General features: G+C 47.9%; 1 protein-coding gene across 1 annotated transcript in view; it reads left to right on the top strand.

The window, feature by feature from the left end:
• Nucleotides 1-7,685: 7,685 nt before the first annotated feature.
• LOC137379285 (C-C motif chemokine 7-like) overlaps nucleotides 7,686-8,354 on the top strand; it is a 43,242-nt gene continuing 42,573 nt past the window's right edge. Inside the window, exon 1 of the transcript XR_010976787.1 lies at nucleotides 7,686-7,976. The gene's annotated coding sequence lies outside the window, so the exon portion shown is untranslated. The remainder of the gene's footprint in view (nucleotides 7,977-8,354) is intronic.

Here is an 8,354-nt window from a genome sequence, read left to right as displayed (position 1 = left end):
GGTAAGGTTTATAAACAATAATCTGGGAAAAAAAATCAATCGGCACTTGGAAAGGTTTCAGTTAATTAAGGATAGCCAGCGTGGATATGTAAAACACAGATCATGCTTGACTATATATTTTTTGATGAAGGAATGGATCTTGTCTATATGGATTCTAAGACAGCGTTTGAGAAAGTACCACATAAAAGGCTGGTTAACAAAATTGAAGCTCATGGAATATGAGGGTCAGTGTCAGCTTGGATAAAAAAATTGGCTTAAGGATGGAAAACAGTGAGTCGTGGCAAGTGGTTGTTTTTCAGACTGTAGGATGGTAGACAGTGGTGTTCCCCAAGGGTCAGTGCAGGGACCACTGCTTTTTTGATCGATATAAATGACTTGCATATTTGAATACAGAGTAAAATTTCAAAATTTCAGTCTGAAGACAGGGGATCACTTTCAGTTCTCTGCTGCACAAGTTTAAGTGTAGAACTCACAGCAGGGCACCTTCACTGGCTTTTGATAGATTCTCCCAGCTCTTAGCTGGACAGGTTTTTGTGATTTTTTCCTGGGTCTCTCTTTCCAGAGAGCTACTTTTAAGGTCAAAATGGTCTCACATCTTGCCTCTGTTGGTAGATGTAGATCTTCCTCCCTGGAGTGACCAACAATGGACTAGGATGTGGCTACTTCACATCTTCTTTGTTTCAGAAGAACCCATTCAATTCAAAAATGTTTCTTGATGAGTTCGGGATGGGTGTAATTAACACCTTTTAGCTTGGAATGTATCTTTTTGTCCTTAAGACAGGTTGAATATACAGTTTGACTTTCGGTGGCCATTTTTGAAGCACATTGACCACTTTTTTTTTTTAAAGGAAAGTCAATTTTTATAACTCTTCAATTTGAGTTCTGTATTTTCAATCGCTGCACATGAGTATGACAAGGCCTCCTACAAATCTGTCTTGAAGGTTTATCTCTAACTTGTGGGAGAGTTTCTTCAACTTAAGAATGTAATCCAGTATAGATTCCCCTAGCAACTGTTTCCTTTCAGAGAATGCAACTCTCAGTGCCAAGCTAGGAGTCCAGAATCTCATTTATTTTGGTGTATCTCATAGTACTGGGGTCTGTCAGCCAACGCTGGTTAGACACTACATCAAAGACATCTAGTCAATTAATGTTGAGGAAGACATTAACTTTATCCTCATTGCCTATTTTATTCACTTTCATCCAAATGTTAAGCCTTCCTTCATAATTAATCCAGTCCTCTTTGTTATGGTGGAATTCCCCCATTGACCCCAAATAAGCTTTTTTGTGCCTTTTATCATGCAACTACATGCACCCCTAAGTCTAAATTCATAGCTGCTCATAGTACATATCAGATTCACTGAGCTGTGCAGGAACACAACATGTGCACATAGAGCAATCTTTCTAAACTGCTCAAATATCCTCAAATTTAACTTCAGTGTTTCCACAAAGTGTCACAATGTTCTACAGTCCTTGATTATTCTAATGAATCGTTTAAAAAAATCCATCCCTTCCTTGTCGCCATCTTCCAGTGGTGTTTGAACTGGAAATAACTCGCACGGAGACTCGACTTAATCGGCCAACGTGTCCTCCTCATTTGTTCATCACGTCTCCCAATAGAAAGGGCAACATTACAAAATGACCAGCGCTTACCATATACATGGGGGGCACAGTGGCGCAGTGGTTAGCACCGCAGCCTCACAGCTCCAGGGACCCAGGTTCGATTCTGGGTACTGCCTGTGCGGAGTTTGCAAGTTCTCCCTGTGTCTGCGTGGGTTTTCGCCGGGTGATCCGGTTTCCTCCCACATCCAAAGACTTGCAGGTTATAGGTAAATTGGCTGTTGTAAATTGCCCCTAGTGTAGGGAGGGAATATGGGATTACTCTAGGGTTGTTGGTCGGCACAGACTCGGTGGGCCAAAGGGCCTGTTTCTGTGCTGTATCTCTAAATAAATAAACAACAGTGCCCTGTGGACAAGGTACGCAGCAAGGAATCCTTTCCCTCACCTGTGTACACAATGCACTGCAGGGAATCCCCTCCCTCACCTGTGTACACAATGCACTGCAGGGAATCCCCTCCCTCCCCTGTGTACACTGTGCACTGCAGGGAATCCCCTCCCTCCCCTGTGTACATGTTGTACTGCAGGGATTCCCTCCATCCCCTGTGTACATATTGCACTGCAGAGATCCCCTCCCTCCCCCGTGTACATGTTGTACTGCAGGGATCCCCGCCATCCCCTGTGTACACGGTGCACTGCAAGTATCCCTGCCCTCCCCTGTGTACACAGTGTACTGCATGGATCCCCTCCCTCCCCTGTGTACACGGTGCACTGCAGCGATCCGCTCCCTCCCCTGTGGACACGGTGCACTGCAGGAATCCCTGCCCTCCCCTGTGTACATATTGCACTGCAGGGATCCCCTCCCTCCCCTGTGGACACGGTGCACTGCAGGGATCCCCTCCCTCCCCTGTGGACATGGTGCACTGCAGGAATCCCTGCCCTCCCCTGTGGACATATTGCACTGCAGGGATCCCCTCCCTCCCCTGTGTACACGGTGTACTGCAGAGATCCCCTCCCCTGTGTACATATTGCACTGCAGAGATCCCCTCCCTCCCCTGTGTACACAGTGTACTGCAGGGATCCCCTCCCTCCCCTGTGTACACGGTGTACTGCAGAGATCCCCTCCCCTGTGTACATATTGCACTGCAGAGATCCCCTCCCTCCCCTGTGTACACGGTGTACTGCAGAGATCCCCTCCCCTGTGTACATGGTGTACTGCAGGGATCCCCGCCCTCCCCTGTGCACATGTTGCACTGCAGGGGTCCCCTCCTGGGTGTACTGGGTGTACTGGGTGCACTGCAGGGAATCCCCTCCCTCCCCTTATGTACACGGTGCCCTGCAGGGAGTTCACTCCCACCCCCTATTGAGCTTCTATAAACTGGGCTCCACGAGAGTAACTGCTGCCAAGACGTTGAACCACGGGAGCCATCGCTGGGCTACCCTCACCTGAAGCCCATGCATGGACACGAGAGAGTGTAGGGACTGGAAGCCTGGGCTGTGCTTCCTAACCCAGTGAACTGAGGGCAGGTTGAACAGCCCTGTCTCTACCTCAGAGCAGCAGCTTTGCACAGACCAGCTGGGAAACTGAACCATGTGTCACTGGTCAAAGGGAGAAACATTAAGCTCCTGTAGAAGCTGGCTGTGTGTGAGGGGCTCAGAGACACAGAGAGACATTGTCCAGACCTATATTAATGTCCCTCTTGTTATTTGAGTCATTAGCACACTGTTCAGAGAAACAGCAACTTAGAAATGCAGCATTAAAGAAGAAATGGGAAGCTGGTGCAGGTTAAACCTGGAACGAAGATTTCAAGCTGCAACTTTCACTTCCACACGAGGGATAATGGTCAGTCTCTGATACTAGAATTCAGAGAGATCAAAACACAGCAGCTCCTGGAATTAACTCTCACTCTGGGACTGGGCTCAGATACTCTCAGCTCATAGGCAGGGCCAGAGTACAGAGAGGATCAAACAGACTCCATTCACAGTGCACTCAAAGAGCAAAGAACAGTACAGCACAGGAACAGGCCATTCGGTCCTCCAAGCCTGCACCGATCTTGATGCCTGCCTAAACTAACACCTTCTGCACTTCTGGGGACCGTATCCCTCTATTCCCATCCTATTCATGTATTTGTCAAGATGCCTCTTAAACGTCGCTTTCGTATCTGCTTTCACCACCTCCCCCGGCAGCACGTTCTAGGCACTCACCACCCTCTGTGTAAAGAAGTTGCCTCGCACATCCCCTCTAAACTTTGACCCTCGCACCTTAAACCTATGTCCCCTAATAACTGACTCTTCCACCCTGGGAAAAAGCTTCTGACTATCCACTCTGTCCATGCCGCTCATAACTTTGTAAACCTCCATCAGGTCGCCCCTACACCTCCGTCGTTCCAGTGAAAACAATCAGAGTTTATCCAACCTCTCCTCATAGCTAATGCCCTCCAGACCAGGCAACACCCTGGTAAACCTCTTCTGTACCCTCTCCAAAGCCTCCACGTCCTTCTGGTAGTGTGGCGACCAGAATTGCAATCAATATTCTAAGGGTGGCCTAACTAAAGTTCTGTACAGCTGCAGCATGACTTGCCAATTTTTATACTCTATGCCCCGACCGATGAAGACAAGCATGCCGTATGCCTTCTTGACTACCTTATCTACCTGCATTGCCACTTTCAGTGACCTGTGGACCTGTACGTCCAGATCTCTCTGCCTGTCAATGCTCCTAAGGGTTCTGCCATTTACTATATACCTCACACCTGCATTAAACCTTCCAAAATGCATTACCTCACATTTGTTCAGATTAAACTCCATCTGCCATTTCTCCGCCCAAATCTCCAACCCATCTCTATCCTGCTGTATCCTCTGACAATCCTCATCACTATCCGCAACTCCACCAACCTTTGTGTCGTCCGCAAACTTACTAATCAGACCAGCTACATTTTCCTCCAGATCATTTATATATACTACAAACAGCAAAGGTCCCAGCACTGATCCCTGCGGAACACCACTAGTCACATCCCTCCATTCAGAAAAGCACCCATCCACTGTTACCCTCTGTCTTCTATGACCGAGCCAGTTCTGTATCCATCTTGCCAGCTCACCTCTGATCCCATGTGACTTCACCTTTTTTACCAGTCTGCCATGCGGGACCTTGTCAAAGGCTTTACTAAAGTCCATATAGATAACATCCACTGCCCTTCCTTCATCATCTTCGTTACTTCCTCAAAAAACTCAATCAAGTTAGTGAGACACAACCTCCCCTTCACAAAACCATGCTGCCTCTCACTAATAAGTTCGTTTGTTTCCAAATGGGAGTAAATCCTGTCCCGAAGAATCCTCTCTAATAATTTCCCTACCACTGACGTAAGGCTCACCGGCCTATAATTTCCTGGATTATCCTTGCTACCCTTCTTAAACAAAGGAACAACATTGGCCATTCTTCAGTCCTCTGGGACCTCACCTGTAGCCAATGAGGATACAAAGATTTCTGTCAAGGCCCCAGCAATTTCTTCCCTTGCCTCCCTCAGTATTCTGGGGTAAATCACATCAGGCCCTGGGGACTTATCTACCTTAATGCTTTGCAAGACGCCCAACACCTCCTCCTTTTGAAAAATGAGATGACTGAGACTATCTGCACTCCCTTCCCTAGGCTCATCATCCACCAAGTCCTTCTCTTTGGTGAATACTGATGCAAAGTACTCATTTAGCACCTCGCCCATTTGCTCTGGCTCCACACATAGATTCCCTCCTCTGTCCTTGAGTGGGCCAACCCTTGCCCTGGTTACCCTCTTGCTCTTTATATATGTATAAAAAGCCTTGGGATTTTTTAAAATCCTGTTTGCCAATGACTTTTCATGACGCCTTTTAGCCCTCCAGATTCCTTGCTTAAATTCCTTCCTACTGTCTTTATATTCCTCAATGGCTTCCAGACCTTACGAATGCTTCCTTTTTCTTTTTGACTAGGCTGACAATATCCCGCGTTATCCAAGGTTCCCGAAACTTGCCAAACTTATCCTTCTTCCTCACAGAAACATGCTGGTCCTGGATTCTAATCAACTGACGTTTGAAAGACTCCCACATGTCAGATGTTGATTTACCCTCAAACAGCCGCCCCCAATCTAAATTCTTCAGTTCCTGCCTAATATTGTTATAATTCGCCTTCCCCCAATTTAGCACCTTCACCTGAGGACTACTGTTATCCTTATCCACAAGTACCTTAAAACTTATGGAATTATGGTCACTGTTCCTGAAATGCTCCCCTACTGAAACTTCGACCACCTGGCCGGGCTCATTCCCCAATACCAGGTCCAGTACGGCCCCATCCCTAGTTGGACTATCTACATATTGTTTCCAGAAGCCCTCCTGGATGCTCCTTACAAATTCTGCCCCATCCAAGCCTCTAGCACTAAGTGAGCCCCAGTCAATATAGGGGAAGTTAAAATCATCCACCACTACAACCCTGTTCCCTTTACTTCTTTCCAAAATCTGTCTACATATCTGCTCCTCTACCTCCCGCTGGCTGTTGGAAGGCCTGTAGTAAACCCCCAACATTGCGACTGTACCCTTCCTATTCCTGAGCTCCACCCATATTGCCTCGCTGCACGACCCCTCCGAGGTGTCCTCCCGCAGTACAGCTGTGATATTCTCCTTAACAAGTAATGCAACTCCCCCACCCCTTTTACATCCCCCTCTGTCCCGCCTGAAGCTTCTAAATCCCGGAACATTTAGCTGCCAATCCTGTCCTCCCCTCAACCAAGTCTCTGTAATAGCAACAACATCATATTTCCAAGTACTAATCCAAGCTCTAAGTTCATCTGCCTTACCTGTTATACTTCTTGCATTGAAACAAATGCACTTCAGACCACCAGTCCCGCTGTGCTCTGCAACATCTCCCTGCCTGCTCTTCCTCTCAGTCTTACTGGCCTTATTTACTATGTCCTCCTCATTTATTTCACTCGCTGTCCTACTGCTCTGGTTCCCACCCCCCTGCCACACTAGTTTAAACCCTCCCGAGTGATGCTAACAAACCTCGCAGCCAGGATATTTGTGCCCCTCCAGTTTAGATGCAACCCGTCCTTCTTGTACAGGTCCCATCTGTCGCTGAAGAGAGCCCAATGGTCCAGATATCTGAAACCCTCCCTTCTACACCAGCTGCTCAGCCACGTGTTTTGCTGCACTATCTTCCTATTTCTAGCCTCACTGGCACGTGGCACAGGGAGTAATCCAGAGATTACAACCCTAGAGGTCCTGTTTTTTAACTTACTACCTAACTCCCTAAACTCCCCCTGCAGGACCTCATCACTCTTCCTGCCTATGTCATTGGTACCGATGTGTACCACAACCTCTGGCTGTTCACCCTCCCCCTTCAGAATGCCCTCTGTCCGTTCAGAGACATCCTTGACCCTGGCACCAGGGAGGCAACATACCTTCCTGGAGTCTCTTTCACGTCCACAAAACGCCTATCTGTGCCCCTGACTATAGAGTCCCCTATAACTAGTGCACTCAGACTCCGTTCGCACTGCACTGAGGGTCCGTTCACACTGCACTGAGTGTCCGTTCACTGCGAGTCCATTCACACTGCACTGAGTGTCCATTCACATTGCACTGAGTTTCCATTCACATTGCACTGCGAGGCCATTCACAATGCACTGAGTGTCCATTCACAATGCAGAGTGTCCATTCACAATGCACTGAGTGTCCATTCACAATGCACTGCGAGGCCATTCACAATGCACTGCGAGGCCATTCACAATGCACTGCGAGGCCATTCACAATGCACTGCGAGGCCATTCACAATGCACTGCGAGGCCATTCACAATGCACTGCGAGGCCATTCACACTGCACTGAGTGACCATTCACACTGCACTGAGTGTCCATTCACAATGCACTGCGAGTCCATTCACAATGCACTGCGAGTCCATTCACAATGCACTGCGAGTCCATTCACAATGCACTGCGAGTCCATTCACAATGCACTGCGAGCCCATTCACACTGCACTGCGAGTCCATTCACACTGCACTGAGTGTCCATTCACAATGTACTGCGAGTCCATTCACACTGCACTGAGTGACCATTCACAATGCACTGCGAGTCCATTCACACTGCCCTGAGTGTCCATTCACACTGCACTGAGAGTCCATTCACAATGCACTGCGAGCCCATTCAGACTGCCCTGAGTGTCCATTCACACTGCACTGCGAGTCCATTCATACGTCATTCAGAGCTATGCAGATGGTACTGAGAGTACATTCACACTGCACTGTGGCTCCATTCACTCGGCACTGAGGCCATTAGGCCGCGAACCTCGGGTTTTATTTATTGCTCCTCTCCGCTGCACTCCCGGAAGTTAAGTGCTGCAGCCCGCGATCCTCGGGCTATATTTATCCGCTCCGCGTTCTTCCTGCACGTCTGCTGCTCTCCTGCAAGGTAAGATCACACTAAGGCTAATGTATACTCTGAGCTGAGATTGAGTGGGATTTTCTATTTTCAGCTATGATGGATCTCAGAGGAGGGCAGTGGAATGTGGTTGGAATGATCTCCCTGAACTGGGCTGCGACCAGAGTCCTAGCAGAAAGGAGAAATAGGGTGGTCACAGGGCTTTAAACATATGAAGTGGGGTGAGGACTCCGGTGGAAGAGTAGAACTATAGTTCAAAAACAAACAGAAAGGGAAAGGGCAGACGAACAGTCAGAAATTGTGTTCTAGACACAGCAAGTAAAGGGAAAAACTAAGAGATATAAACTAACTAAACCAGGAGAGGGAAATAGGAAACGTATGAGTAAAACATTAGAGCTGAAGGGCAGG

The sequence above is a fragment of the Heterodontus francisci genome, chromosome 17 (genome assembly GCF_036365525.1).
Source record: "Heterodontus francisci isolate sHetFra1 chromosome 17, sHetFra1.hap1, whole genome shotgun sequence".
Taxonomy (NCBI): Eukaryota; Metazoa; Chordata; class Chondrichthyes; order Heterodontiformes; family Heterodontidae; genus Heterodontus; species Heterodontus francisci.
The sequence above is the reverse complement of the archived record's forward strand: the minus strand, read 5'-3'. Positions and strand labels throughout refer to the sequence as shown.